The 16,700-nt window shown below is 37.4% G+C and overlaps 1 long non-coding RNA gene across 1 annotated transcript; it reads left to right on the plus strand.

Annotated features, from left to right (window-relative positions):
- Positions 1–848: 848 nt before the first annotated feature.
- Positions 849–3,143, plus strand: LOC133522952 (uncharacterized). The gene is made up of 2 exons (XR_009800160.1): positions 849–1,563; positions 2,740–3,143. It is a non-coding gene; the product is annotated as an uncharacterized LOC133522952 (long non-coding RNA).
- Positions 3,144–16,700: the final 13,557 nt, after the last annotated feature.

Below are 16,700 nucleotides of genomic sequence, written 5' to 3' on the forward strand. Positions count from 1 at the left end.
ACTGAACGAAGATGTAGTGACAAAAATTGAGAAAGGTATGTTGAGATGGTTTGGACTACTTTGGACACGTGGAAAGAATGAGTGAAAGAAGGTTAACAAAGAGAGTGTATAAGGGAGAAGTAGAAGAGGGAGCTGGAAGGGGTAGACCTCGGTGGACTTTCTCTGATCAAATCGGGGAAATCCTGAAGAAAGGCCAGGTCAAGAGCACCCTAAACCGACGAGCGTGTATGAGGAATGTCATGAAAGTGAAGGAAGCGAAAGAGGTATGTCAGGATCGTAGCAAGCGGAAATCCGTGGTCTCTGCCTACCCCTTCGGGAAATAGGCGTGATTATATGTATGTATGTATGTATGTATGTATGAATTAGCCCTAAAGGTATAGTAAGGAAAAAAAGTATAGAAATCAATGCACACAAAAGTGGCATCATATATCATATAGATTCGAGAGAAAATTGTTACTATACTCTGGCACACCCACTTTGTCAGTAGAACAAGAAGGCAAATTTAAAAAATGTAGGCGCGAAGGGTATATAAACATAGAACATTTTAATTTTGGCTTTTTTGGACAACGGTGGATTTCCATTTCAAAGTAATCCGGGACGATACTATTTACTCTTGCAAAAATAAATTAAGAATTATTTTCCGTCATACAAATTTAACTGTATTTATGGACCATCGATGTGACCGCCTTTGACATCCGCCTACCTCATTAAAATACAGTATTAATAGAAACTCTGCTATCTGGGTCGCGTTTTATAATAAATATTTAATTTTCTACGTCGATGTATGCTGGTAGAATATGCTGTCCTAACACCTATTTCCTAACCAAAGTTCTTGGGAAAAAATGCGAGCCCTTTCTTTATTTACCCACTTATTCATAAAACAAAGCAGCATATAACAAACCTCTGTGAAATTTTGTCTCTTCCATACAAACAGAAATATCAAAATGGTGGACGGGAACAAAGGATTATCAACGTTTTGCAAGATTTGATAGATGTTTATGATTAACGACATATCGCTCCTCTTCTAGAATCTATCTAAGGCTAAGGTATAACTCTGCATCAACTTCGACGTGACAAGACCTGTGGTTATAAATGTCTTATTTTCATAGGAATTTGACGTATAAGGTGACATTTCCACACTTAGCAAATTCTGTGTAGAATTAGCTTGATCGGAGTCTATGCTCTAGCGAATAATGAATTCGATGATTTGGTCACACCCAGATATAAAGGTCACCTTGAGAGTTCGTCTCCCTCCACAACAGATAAAAATAGGCCTAAATTAGATTTCGCAAAACTTTTGTGAGTGAAGGTCGTGTAAGCAACAAATACAATAGATTCAGTGAATAATTAAGGACCTATAAAGACATTAAGAAACGAAGTGTCATTGCATTGGAAGCAGGCCAGCCCGGACCATTTTGTCAAGACTTCAAGAGTGTAACGCTAAAGAAGGAAAAAGCAGAAAGGAAACAATCAAGTTGTGCTGATGAAGAGATGAGTTACCACTTACATCATGGCCATGGTGGTTCGAGAAATAGCTCCCCATGGCCTGTGTTAATAGCAATTGTAAGTGTCTAAGTGATTCTATACTATAACTGTGGTGGAAAAAATAACTGGTAGCACAAAATTATCGTATTTTGAAACAGGATTTGTATTCGCACGTCTGTATTCGATTGTTGGTGTTTTATTTTTTTGTTAAATTTCAAGACAAATTCATGTATCAAACATGTTTTTATGGTGTAAATTATTTTTCATCACACTTGCTCGGAAAAGATCTTATTTCATGTAGGTGTACTGAAGGGCAAAGGTCTATATTGTTCCTCCGGGAGTTATGGATTGTGAAAAAAAGCTATAGCTCCCTAGGAAGTTATAGTTTTTTTTATATGTCACTAATTCATACAAACCGAGTAGCGAAAATGAGTTTTACTTTTAAAATACTGACGTTTATAATTTAATGTTTTTGTTTATATTTGAAATATTTTATTTCAATAATTTAATAGCCGTTTATTTTGTTTTACATAACTTTTAATCGTGCCTGAATGCCGACTAGGTCTGTGCCTTCGATGTCTAACCTGTCAAGATATGACAATATGGTGGACGATATGTCACCGTATTTAAGAATTAAATCGCTTAATTTAGTTTATTCTTCGGAAGTATGATTAAAAACATTGTGTGTAACGCCGGGGGTAATATTGCAAACTTGGGTCTGCCCACCACCCTCGTTTCCAAAATGTCATTTACCCCCCTCGTTGCACAATAGTTATTTACGATACAAGTGCAGAAAATAGGAAATTTGCAACGAGTGGTGATAAATTAAAACACAGCCAAAGGGAGTGTTTTAAATTAACACGAGTTTTACAGTACATATTATTATGGCTTTTTAATGTTTCGACATATGCACGAAGAGTGCTCATTCCCGCACGCGCACCATATGTACTGTATTGTACTATTTTTGATTTTATTTTTATAAAATTGATATATGGGCGAAAATGTGACAAGCCGCTAATAATCGTTTGTCCCTTTCCAATGTATTGGTATGATGGAAAGGGATAAACTATTATTAGCGGCTTGTCAACTTTAGTAGACGTTTAAGAATAAGGGGGTTAGTTGCTATAGAAGAAGCCTCGAATAGAGCTGATCCTCAATAAATTTTAATATCTCGAAATGATTATTTCCTAATTTTTACTGAAGAGCAGAGTTTTTTCATAACAATGAAAACAAAAGTATCCTTGATTTTTCCAGGTCGCATTCGTCATAATCACGGGCATCAGTGTATACTGCTACTACTACTGCTGCAAGTCCTGCAAGTGCAAGAAACGAAGCAACGACACTGGAAGATGTCTGCCTCTGGAAGTTTGAGTAGGGTAGCGATATATGAAGATCAGCGTCACTAGGTTTGCGAGGTGCACCCTACTCGAACTATAAGTACCTTAAAGCCCAACTCAGGGTTACAGTGCTACAAGAAACTCTACAAATTGAACAAAATGGAACTAAAGGCGAAACATTAGTGGCAACTTGATTGCCATAACAATTTTTGACTAATTATTATAAACATGATTATTTTAAAATATTTTTGTTTTTAACTACTTAGTTATTTTGCGACGAAAAGACATAGTAAGCATTAAAACTAATAAAACACATCATCATCATCTGTATATATCCATTATGTTTATTGTTATTGTCAATAAAATAACCTAATAAAACACAACGTAGGTAGTTAATTTCGGAAGATGACACTTGTTTTAAAGGCGATTGGCAAAAGTTGACGGATTGTGATCTGATTTAAAGATTTACCTATAAGTAGGTAATCTGCTGAATGACGGATAAGTATCTCTTTAAAAAAACTTAACATTGATGAATCAAGGCATCGATGTACAATTATTAATGTAATAATACCTACGTTTTTTTATTATGTAATTAAAGTTTTGAAGTTTTGAAGTTACTCGAAAATATCCGTTTTATATGTTTACGGCAAACGTCAAACGCCATGGACGCATGCGGCAGAAGAAGATGGATGTTTGCATCATGTGTTGTCTATTGAAGCTCAGTGGCGCCCTCAATAAAGATCTACAATTGTATGTACCGCTACACTCTGGTGACTACTTAGCTCTTTAGCCAAATATTTCTGTAAAATTCAATAATTCTAATTCAGACAATCAAGGGGTTCCCCCAGGTTACCCTTCGGTCTCCCCTGCCATTTATGCCAACTGCACCCAGTTGGTATAAATCAATCTTACTCTACAAAATATCCAACTTACCCTGTTGCAAACCCAATTCGAACAACACCTCAACCCTGAAAAATAATTAATAAAGTTTGATTCCGATAAACCTAACGAGATGATGCAGCCAAAAATTAAAAAAAGTTTCGTAAAAGCTGACACAATGCGTTAGCAAGAAGCAGACAATCACTCCTAGAGATATAATTTGTAATAAGAAAAACTGAAAATTATCTAAATAATACAATGTTGCATTTTATGAGTAGGTACCTATTAGTTATTCTAAAAACATACTTAACAATGACGTTAGATTTTCTCATTTGAACTTTACAGTTTTTAATACACTCTTAACACTCTTTATCCATTAATATACAATACACCACACTATTTAAAACTGCGAAGACTTCCTTTCCTATACGCAAGCAATTAATTGATCCGGACACACCTAAACATAGGTCACCTTGAAAGCTCGCGTGCGTCGACAACAGACAGTAAATAGGCCGAATTAGGTAGATTTCGCGAAATTTTGTGAGTGAAGCTCGTGTTTCTACGACCTGCTAGCTTGCATAATAAAATATTTAAGAAAAAATATTAGGAAGAGAAAAGTGGTGTTGGACTGGGACACTAACAACTAATATCAAGGACCATTTTCACAGTGTAACGCTAAATAGGGAAAAGGGAAAACAAAACTATCAAGTCGTGTTGATGCTAAAATGGGTCAACGGTCTTACGGCAATATCAGTGCGTCGAAACATGTCTCCCCGTGGCCTGGGATTATTGGAATAGTAAGTGTCTCTAAGGTTCTATAATTATGGTAAAAAAAAACTATTTTTGAATATGAAGAGAGCCGGCTGTACGAGTACATATTGGGTAGAAAGAACGAAACTAACCTTCGATCCTCCCTTTCTTTTTAAGTATCATATTTGGCATGTTAGCAGGGGAACCTGGGTAACTAAAGTAATTTCGTTCCCTGCTGTTGTTTGAACTATTAGCTCAGTGCTATTAATTTTTCTGAGTATCATCTAATAGGGTTGGCCGGTCGAAATACTTTACGCAAGTCGAAGCATAGGTTTTACCTGTCAGTCCTACGAATAGTGTCAACTTCTTTTTTTTAACGGCCTGGATGCTCTATCAGCCATATCTCATAGAACAAAACTAGAGATAGGTAAAACCTCGGCTGGCCATTGATTATTATTACTATAGAGAAAAGCCATACCAAACAATGAAATCGTCGCAATCGCAACCTGTACCACGCGACCAAAACGTATTAAGCGCCTTAAAATTCATGCCGCTTACGCGTTTAGGTCGCGAGATTCACGATTCGCTATGGTTTGTTGTGAAAACTACAACAACTCAGCGCGTAAAATACTGGTTCTTCGTGGCGGTTCTTTACGCAGTAATAATAGTTAAATGCTGCGCACCATCTTTACAAACCGTTAACAGTTACCAGCCTCTCATTACCGACGTCTTAAAAAAACACGGTAAAATTGAATGACTGCACTCTAATTGCAATTTGTATGACCACTGTCTGTAGGTAATTTTTCTGCTATTTTTGAGGTTATTTTTATTTATACAGGATGTTTATTTAGTCACCTGCAATAATTTACGGGGTGAATATATAGGTTATACTGAGCAACTTTTAGTATGGGACCAACACCGAAAAAAAATTTACTTTACCATAGAAAAAGTCAAGGTCAGACAGCCAAAATGTATGAAACAGCCAAATTTTTTTTTTCGCGATGTCGGGGTTGGTCCCATAGTAAAAGTTACTCAGTATGCACTATATATTCACCCCGTAGTTTATTGCAGGTGACTAAATCAACAACCTGTATATTTGTTAAGAATATAAGTCACTAAAATGTCTTCCAAATTTTTATTGGCCAGGTCAGCCAGAAATTCTATAAAGACATTAAAGACAACACAAAAATTAATATCGATTTTTCCAGACCACGTTCGTTATAATCAGCGGCATCGGCTTATGCTGCTACTTCTACTGCTGCTATCCCAAGAAACGAAGCAACAACAACGGAGAAAATCGCAAGTCCAGTGACGCTGATATCGCTGATCTTAAAGTCAACCCTACTCAAACAGAACATATCCAAACTAGTCCCTTAAATCTAACTCTAAGTTACCCAGACAATCTAGACTCTTGCCCAAATAATTCTGTAGAGTTCAATAAATTAACTTCAAATAATGGAGGGATACGCGCAGCTTACCCTTCGGTTTACCCGCCGCCGCACCCAGTAGGTATAAATCAATCTTACTCTACCGAAAATCAAACTTACTCTGTTCTGAACACAATTAAAACAACTCCTCTAAGCCCTGCATAAAGTTAGATTCTGGCAAACCTAAGTGCAAACTCGACACCTACCACAGTCAATCCTAACTCATAATAATACCGAAGTAAATTCAACCATCCTGCAAATATCCCAATACAGACAACTCTTGGTAGTAAAACCTTCATTTAAGTTTTAGAACTTGTGGGTTATTCCGCACATTGGTCCAAATAAAGATGATATATTCCTGCTTTCGAAGAGAGAAAAGAGGAACCACAGAAGATGACCAAAATACCCATAGGAGAAAATAATGTTGACATGGTCCGTGCCCTGCAGAAAATATTTTCTCCAGCGCCGGCGTTAACCCAACCTAGAGTAGAAATAGGAATCCTGGAATACAGACAAACGTCAGTACAAATTTGGATCATTCTAAAGAACACGTATGTAAATTGAATTCAGAAAACACATGTTAACATGAATGTTAATGATCCGAATCTAAATCCAACATGTTCTTCCTGGGGCCCATGGACATTACGTCATGGATAAGTGAATAACTACGTCACTCTAGAGTCTAGAGCCTGTCTAGCAATGATGGCTGTCGATTTCTCGAGTCTGATCAGCGAACTCTGCAAAGACTTTTACAGAACAAAGTGTGGAAGTGCCAACGTCACAAACGTCATAGTTTCATAGAAATCTGACTTTCTGAGAAACAAAAACTCTGTGCAGAGTTCTAAAATGAAACTTAAACTCGTATTACGCACAAAGTGACATACATACGAGCTTCTTTACCAACTAATTTCCGATGCGTCTTGGATAAGCGTGTTTGAAGCCCAAGATGTCAATGTCGCCGTGGACCGCTTTTATAAATTGATTTACGGCTTTTTTGACTTGTGCATACCCAGGAAGAGAAGGTCCAGTAAGCCCAGTAGACGGTATCCGATTTGGTTTACAGCTGATCTTATAAGAGACATACAACGGAAGGCTTTTCTTCACCGAAAGTGGAAACAAACTGGAGAAACAGAAGCATATACCAGATTTTCCAAACTCAGAGCCGATATAAAGTCGAGAACATCAAAAGCCTATGAGAGCTATATTGGCAGTGTTCAGACCAACATCACTGGTAATCCTCGTGTTTTTTGGCAACATATTAACAACTTAAAATGTAAGGGTGGGTTTCAAAACCGAGTGTTATGCGATGGGAAGCCTTATGAGGGTGTAGAGGCGGCTCAGGCTTTCGCAAACTTCTTCTCGAGTGTCTTCCTTCCTTGTGTACCATTACTTGACCCCTCTAAAACCATTGAACAAGATCGGTCGAACACTGCTAATTTGATTCATATCGGCACAATATCCCTTCAGGATGTAAAATCTGGCATAGCTTGTCTGAAGCCTCAAAGCTCACTGGGTCCTGATGCTATCCCGGCGTACATTCTAAAGGGTTGCAAAGACTGGCTAGCACAACCTATATGTCACATTTTCAACCTAGCCCTACGTGCTGGGGAGTACCCGAGTCACTGGAAGGTAACACGGGTACGGCCGATTCCAAAGTCAGGCGAAGCAACCAAGGTTGAAAACTATCGTCCCATAGCGATTCTTTCCTCTATTGCAAAGTTGTTTGAATCTATCATAAACAAGCATATAGCCTCCCAAGTGCAGCCCTATCTCTGTGACGCTCAGCATGGTTTCAGGCCTAGGCGTTCTGTCGAGACCAACCTTTTAACCCTAGTAGGCTCTATCTCTGAGCATTTGGATAGGGGGATACAGGTAGACGTGCTGTACTTTGATTTTAAAAAAGCCTTTGATCGCGTAGATAACGATATACTACTGAGGAAGCTATGTAACATCGGTTTCTCGCCAAAACTGCTCCGGTTTTTTGCGAGTTATCTACGCGATAGGCAGCAGTACGTGCAGCACGGAAGCTTCGTCTCCGATTCCTACCATACTCGCTCCGGAGTAAGCCAGGGTTCAATTCTAGGCCCTTTTCTGTTCGGCGTTATGATCAACGACTTGGCGTCTCTCCCTGGATGTGCGCGATGTCTTCTTTACGCCGACGACCTAAAGCTTGTTTATGGTCTACAACAACTTTCTGACATTGAATCGCTCCAGGAAGATATTAACAGGGTATATGAATGGAGTATCTCAAACAAACTGATTTTTCACCCTGAGAAGTGCTCTGTGATGTCTTTTAGCCGATCTCGTAGTCCGCTAGTTGGTAATTACATGTTAGGAACGAAATTAATTAACCGCGTTGACACTATTAAAGACCTAGGTGTCATATTTGACCCGCATCTTAACTTTCATGCTCATATGAGAACCCTAGCTACCGAATGCTATCGGAGATCATAGACAATTGGTGATACCACATGGAAATATCTGTCAACAATATTTGGCTAGCCAGATCTCTGTTAGCGCCAATATATAACAAATCAAGATCGTATTTTTTAAATTGGAATGCACCTGCTGGTCACGAATAAATAAATAAAAAATATTGCCGATATTTTAAATGAAAAGTTCTAGGCAAATAAGTTGAAAAGATAGTTTTCAAGTGAAATAAAAAAATAAGTAATAAGTATTATCTTTTTCTGTATACCTCCTTAAATATAATTTTGCTAAAACGTACCTGCTTCTGTTTATGTTTTGCTTATGTACCTGCAAGAATTAGTCTATAGATAACGTTGCCATACGTCCCGTATACACGGGACTGTCATCGTATTTAAGTATTGCGTCCCGTATTTTAAACCTCTCCCCTTTTTATCCCGTATATCAATACAAAGTGACATAACAGCAAAGCTACCCCATTACTAGGGTTAGACCAAGATAATTCTGCAAAGATTTTATAGCACACGCACACGCCGTGGAATCTTATACCTTTAAACGAGCAATTCTTGTATATATATTTATATATATATTTCTGTGATCTCGGAAACGGCTCTAACGATTTCGCTGAAATTTGGTATATGGGGGTTTTTGGGGGTACCTATACAATCTATCTAGATTAGTCTTATGTTTGGGAAAACGCGTGTTTTCGAGTTTTCATGCGTTTTTTTTTCGACGCAGAATATGGTCGCTAATTTCGTATTGCCGGCCACTGTCCGTCTGGTCCAGCGGGTTAAGACGCGGACTGCTAACCGAGTGTTACGGGTTCGAATCTCGCCCGGTGACTAACTTTTTTTTATTTTTTATGTTGAAGTTTATATATAATTTTTTTAATTTTTATTGTTTTAGACAAGTTTAATTTAGTAAAAAAATGACCTATGTAATAAGAGAAATTGACAATAGATGGCGTTACTCTGTGACAAGTGCTGTAAGGTTAAAATCGATTGTAAATAATAATAATTGTCAGTTCACATTTTACTTTTTAAGTTTATGTAGATCACCTATACACCACCATATTACAATAAATAGTTATAACCGAGTAAGCTCGGTCGCCCAGGTACTTGTTATTTATACGTCATAATTTCATAGAAGTTTGTGTTATCAAAATCGTTGCAGACTTGTCTTCATCTGACTCTAACCCATTGTCCCGTATCAGTTCTGAAAAATTGTGGCAAACCTATGTCTATAGCTATTTAGCTAACGTTTTGTAAACAAAGCACAAGGCCTGTTTTGTAAATATCAAAATACACAAATAAGAGTACTGATAACAAAATTCAAAACACCTGTGCAAAACACCGATTTTTTTATGGCAATTTCCGCCTATAGAGTTTTGGGAATATATCGTTTGTCAGTGGAGGCAGAGAGAATAATAGGTACTGTTTTTTATGTTAGTTAGGTATTATAACCCCAATAATCAGCGATGAGTATATAATCCGTCAAACAAGTTTGTCAGTAGAAAAGCGAATTTCAAATCGTCTATGGGACGGTGACATTTCACGTGTATTTTTTTTTAATTTGCCGCTTTTATTATACTGACGGAGATGACTAGTTTATTTATTCTACTTTTACTGACAAAACTTGTTTGCGAGACTACAGCTTGGTGTTGTTATTGGTAATTCGAATTGCTGTATACTTTACAGGGAAGATAAATCAAAAATCAAAGCCGTCTGTACCCTGTACCCTAGTGAAAGCAAGCATTGTGGTCGCGTTGCGACATAGCCGCGAATTGCGGAAGCATTGGCCAACTTGCAATGCGATCGTTAAATGTAATGCTCCATGTAGGATTAACTGGAACTGCAATATCATACATGTACACTAAACTAAACTAGGCTAAACGGAATGGTCGTTGACTGCGGGCATTTTAACTGTAGTTCTATGAATTATCACTACGAGAAATCTGTTTTCAGAAGTAGAATTAACTAAAGCAAAGTGATGTAAAGATGCAACAGTATTTTTTGACAGCAATATTACAAGTATTGTGAAATTCGACAGAATGTTGTCAGAAAAATCATAATTCAAATAGTATGAAATGTAGGCGCCCAAAATATGTATAACAATTTCCCACAACATTATCAGCGATCATCATTATATTTAGTTCTCCCACCACGCACAAACCCAATAGCGGTACTGGGTAATGCGACGACACCGTCATGGGAGTGGGAGGGAAGTCGCTAAAATAGCTAAAATGTTCAGTCGAAGGTTTTGCTGGGGAACACTAAAAATACTGTACCTACTTAATGTTCTTGCCATTCTTTACTACAATATCCAGAATATTAGAAGACGGATGTCTTGTCATGGGATATAATTTTACTAGGTACTAAAACTAATCTGCTTCTAAAAAACTTTCCACGCAGAAAACCCTGCGTAATGAATCTAATAAGGATAGTCATAAGTGGGCAATAGAACAAGTTTAGCAATCCACTACCTAATACAACGCGGTTTGAAGCAGCTGAAGAAAACTAGTCACATAACATGCACGACGACATGTTTGAAATCAACTCCATCAAACAGGAATTACAACCAAGTTTAGCATTTTTTTTAGCGGGGATATTTTACTACCATATTTGTTATGACTACGGTAACATATCCAATTAACTGAAATAACAAAATCGTTGTAGCTTGGGAACTCACTCAGCAATGTCGAGCGATAGACTTGTCGAGTGACAAGACGTTAGGCAATTGTCAGAGCAGGGAAGCGCACTCACACGATCGGTCGATGTGTGTGATCCACATCCTCAGTGTTTTTGTTCAGTAGCAGATTGGAGAGTGTTTCGGTTGATAGGTATATAGGAATGATATCCACATGACAAAAACCAAATGATAGGCTAGCCCTTCGGACGCCAAGAATGCCTAAAAGCCAAAAAACGTCGCAAGTACTTTAAGACTTAGACTTGCCCAAAACGCCAAGAACTTTTTCAGTGTCAGTGCCAATTTTGAATATGACGTTGGTTCTCAAATGATTAAAGCGTTTATTTCGAAATCAGCAGTCTAGCAAATCTACGGTACAGGTTGACTTCCTGCAGATCCTGTTATATCGATTTTTTACTGTTCGATCTTTGTTTCAATACAAGTTCTGCAACTTTAACTACGATAGAGTTGTGTGTGGTCGTGACTATTGAAAAGTCGATAGGTACTGTAATATCCTGCGTGAATCAGTGCGTGACTTCTGCACCATTGTTTCTACGACAACGGAGCATACAAAGCGTGTGTGTGTCATGTCACCGTGCCTGTGAACACACATGGAACACACGCGTATATTAAACAATGCGACTTAAAAAACAGAGAGCGTCACCGCTGTCATTCCCAAACATGTCAGAAATTCACACACTTAAATAACAACAGTAAATAAATAAATATTATACGACATCATTACACAAATTGACTAAGTTAGTTCCACAGTAAGCTCAATAAGGCTTGTGTTGAGGGTACTTAGACAACGATATATATAATATATAAATATTTATAAATACTTAAATACATAGAAAACAGTGAAAACACCCATGACTCAGGAACAAATATCCATGCTCATCACACGAATAAATGCCCTTACCAGGATTTGAACCCGGGACCATCAGCTTCTAGGCAGGGTCACTACACACTAGGCCAAACCGGTCGTCCTGGTAGTAGGTTGGTAAGTTAGTAAGTTGGTCTTAAAAAAAAAAGTTGTCATAGTCATTGACAAAGATTATTGCGCCTGGCTTGTTTCGTCGGCTCATGATCCTGATGAACAACAGAAAATATAGCAAAAGAGAAGAATTATATTTTAGCGTATATTCCCTTAAAATTAAAGGATTTTTTAGAGGTCTCTCACTTTTAATAATTAGCGTTAGGCACGCCTAAGTGAGTGAACAAATCATAGAAATATACAAAGAAAGTAAGTAAAACAGTAACTAAGCAGTTCTTAAGGACGCACCTGATGCTACTACGGGTAGGTACGCAAACATTTTTGATTTAGATTTTTCGCAATATGAAGTAAACATGCTCTCGGCGTATTCGATAGATCTAAACTCACCTTTAAAGAATTAAGTTATGCGATGACCGCCTCAAGCCTGTCATAAGCGGGAAATTATGGGCTTGGCCTTATTGAGATAATTCTGAATGGTGAGGTGGATACCTGCCGATGACCCGGTGACTCCCACCGCCCACAGCCTTTTAGGTTTTCGGTCATCGTACTTTAATAATAAAGTCACTTCAATAGCGAAGCATAACGACTAATACTCACACTTCATACACTCGAAGTGTAAGGTAGGTGCTTTCTATAGCTTACCTGTTTAGTGCTAAGAAGTGAAACTGGAATCTGGATAAAAACGCAAAAATAATGACTAAATAGTAAGATCTATCCCATGAACAACGTAAATGTGAAATGAGAGCCAAATTCAAGATTAAGAATATGCGTCGTTGTTGACTTCGCCTACAAAAGAATAGAGATCTCTATACGGGTGCCAAGTTCTAGTTCACTTGGGTTGTAATTAAAGTTCAGGATTTGACTCGGCTAGTTTTTACGTACGTTATATTATGTCTGTGTTACTTTTCTAAAAGTTAGTTTAATGGTATAAATATACCAGACAAATGCGGACTCGCCCACCAAGGGTTCCGTAATTTTTAGTATTTGTTGTTATAGCGGCAACAGAAATACAGACGGACGGACAGCGGAGTCTTACTAAATGGGTCCCGTTTTACCCTCTGGGTACGGAACCCGAATTAGCACATGTATGCACAATTACGGCTTTCAGGGTACTGACTAATATTGATACTAAGGGATCCTTACCCTCAAGGGTCACAAAGCTACGCCGCGGACAGGCACTCAGATAACAGAACAAGGTAAATATTTATTGTCTTAATTTTCTCAGGGCAGAATTTTTTTCTAAGAGTGACACGAACCGAGCCGCCGCCATACAATCCAAATTACGTTTTAATTTTAAAGCACCGCCATTTTAAAATACCATGAAATATTAACATGAACATTAAAGTAATTATATATCTATTTTCGTTGCTAGAAATTGTAATATAAATATAATCACCCCTTGAATACAGCTTTTCGTATTTTCCAGTCCTAACCTTAAATACGTTTTGGAATATTTAAGCGGCCGCTGAAGACCGATGTGGAGCTCGAAAGTGGTTACGTTTTATCATTTATAGTCTGCCTTCATATAAGTGTTCATATATGTGATGGCTTCCCTTTTGCACACTTCAATTATCTTTAAACATAAGCTTCATTCTAGATCTGTGCAGAAGATGTTATAGTTAAGAAGACTTGGCAGTTACCATGCCATCCAGCGCATAACATTCCACAGTATAGTACCAATAGGTATGTGTATTAGTCGTAGCTGATACCAGCGGAACGCTGTTATCAAGTGACCCAGTCACCGCGATAACCAGCATACGCCCCGCACAATGGAACTCATATTACTGCAGTCGGACAGCTGTTTACCTTTGGCCAGCGTGTCATGTGATGCGTCGTTATGCTATGCAGCGTTTGCTTTTTCAGAGGTTTTGTGTGACAAGCAGCCAAACAGCGGGCGTATGATGGACTTGATAAAGTACCCGTCACTTTTTAACAACAAGCGATTGAGATAGACGGGTTACTAACTTTATCACGCTGTCACAGAAAAATACGACCATCATATCCGTAATATAGGTGAGCATTTCTCAATTTAAAGACTATCTATTAATTGCTCGAAAAGTAAGAAGTGCTTCTATTTAGAAGCAAAATATCAATTGGGACAATCGGGGGTACAACGGTCATGTTTCAAACCCTGACATATCCTACCAATGAGTTTTAGGTCCTTTTGGAAATTATTGTACGAAATATCATTTTATATGTCACGAACCCGAGCATTACGATGCCCACAAATAGATAATAATCTCATGATTCAGGCCATTCTGCGACATATATTTTATCTGGTGCTCTAACATCGGATCTGCTAAAAATCTAATCCGTCCATATGATGATCTATAGGTAGTATAGGTACTATCCGATTTGCATGTATTACTTAAGGCTCTATTACATACCATAAAAGTTTTACAAGGAATTATGTTTTGCTCTCTAGGTATGGATGTCATTACACTTGGCGATTAAGCGCTAACGATGCATACTACGAGTAATTATGTGTTGTGTGCAATAATTTTAAGTAGGAGCACCTATAACTATTTAAAATAAATCATAAACAATATAATTTTTAAGAAAAAAAAACCTACTTCAATGATCCCAGACCGGTAAAAGAACAATTATTGTTGATTTTGGATTTCATACAATGAAATTAAACAGACAGCGTCCTACGCCTAATTATGTAGAAAAGGAAGTAAAATGTTTTTTTGTCACTGCACCCACCTTGACATATTTCAGACTTACCCTATGGTTGACTGGTAAGATACCCGCAATAGGGTATTCGATTGTATTTAAAATACATTATTTCACACCATGCATAAAAGAAAGCACCAGATAATTATTAAAAAAACTAAATAGGATAAAAATATAAAAATGTGCCTTGAAAACCTAACTGCTTGACAAACATGCAAAGAGAATAAATTGCCAAACGTGAACTAATATGCATCGTTAAAGAGTTCCGTTCTGTTCATCATCAGCAGTTCCACTTCTACAAATGTAAATACTCGATTTGTTGATAAAATACTAAGATCACTATTTTATATGCCTTTAACATTTGTGGAGTTCCCTCGATTCCTCATGGACCCCATCGTCAGAACACGAACTTGACAAAAATTTGTCTTGAAAATCTAATTTGCTTAACAAACACAGCGAAGAGGACAAATCGCCAAACGTGTACTATGCGTCGTTGAAGAGTTCCATTCTGATCATCATCAGCAGTTCTACTTCGTCAAATGACACTAATGTAAAATTTCTAAATGTAAATGCTTGATTTGTTAAAGAAAATGCAAAAATCAATAAATGCAAAGACAATATTCCACAAATCGACCTACTCTCACAGTAAGCTCAATATTTTTTTTTGTCTTGTATCCATATGCAAAACAAATATCTAATATAATAAATTAATAATTTAGAATAGGGTGTTTTATGGATTACAAATAAAAGGTGTATCGACAAATAGAAACTGCGGTAGCGCGTTCTAGAATTCCGTGTAAACTTTACAAATGAATGCAGTGAGAGTTAGTGAAACAGACAAACTATAGCGCCATCTGTAGAAAAGTTGTAATGAACATGTATGGAGTCACACTTTTACTAATATAATAAATGCTTATCAATCATCAAGCTGCTTGGACAGTAGATAGGAGGTAGTAGGTATATAGGTAATAGGGCCGAAAATTGGCGTGAAAAACATATACATCTCAAAACGCTTTCTCTCAAGTAATGAAAAAATGAAAAGCTAAAGGACCGTTTTCTACCATACTTGAAGCATCGCGTATTCACATTTGATATGTCGGAAAGAAGGTGCACAGAGCTTTACAAGTACGGAGTGGGTCGTGACATCGCGTAGGCCTAGTAGTGACTCACTGAGCGCCCACGCCCGAAAGTCTCGCATTCTTACACGTAGATGAAGCTTCTGCCATATAAACCTCGATGTAGATACATTTACTAATAGCCCGATTTCAATGGACTAAGATACATTGGGTTGGAATCACATCGGAAACGGGTTTTTGGATTAATAAGTAATCTCGAAAATTAAAAATACAAATTGATTAAGCTAACAGTGCTTAGTTGATGGTGATACCATATCCCTAGCCACATTTATCAAGACTCCTTTGAAGAGCGCATGAGTTTGACTTTATCTATACACATAAAATATCAACCACAGATCTAGAATGACACTTGCGCTTAAATATAATTAAATTAATTAAAGTGCGGAAAAGTGTGGAACATCACGTCTATGAACATTTCATGAGTGCGAAACAGGCAGACTACAAATGAAAAAACTTGGACACTTTTGAGTTTGTTACCAACCGCTTAAATTTATCAAAACAAGGACTATTTTCCAGTACGCGAAAAGCTTTACACATTCAGGAGATATCTAATCTAAACGGTGGGTGGTTATATCTTGGAATAAACTGTTACAAAAGCAAATTTACGACATCACATATTATTTCTGAATTCAATACTTGAATTCAAATATTGACACTTGAGAACATTGCAATTTTTAACGCACTTTCGATATATGACAGGCAATCTTGTACAAATGTACCTTCTAGGCCTGTGTAAAATATTGCTGCGCCACCAGGCTCTTTCTTAGGGTGTGTGAGTTAAGAAAGTAACTCCTTATTTGTGCTACATCCAGCATTAGCATCAACCAGCTCAAGTGTTCCGTTGTTTTAAAACACTAAAAGGAAAAGGATATGATATTCTAAATATCATATTTATATGAGA

This window comes from Cydia pomonella, chromosome 11 (genome assembly GCF_033807575.1).
Source record: "Cydia pomonella isolate Wapato2018A chromosome 11, ilCydPomo1, whole genome shotgun sequence".
In the NCBI taxonomy this organism is placed as follows: domain Eukaryota; kingdom Metazoa; phylum Arthropoda; class Insecta; order Lepidoptera; family Tortricidae; genus Cydia; species Cydia pomonella.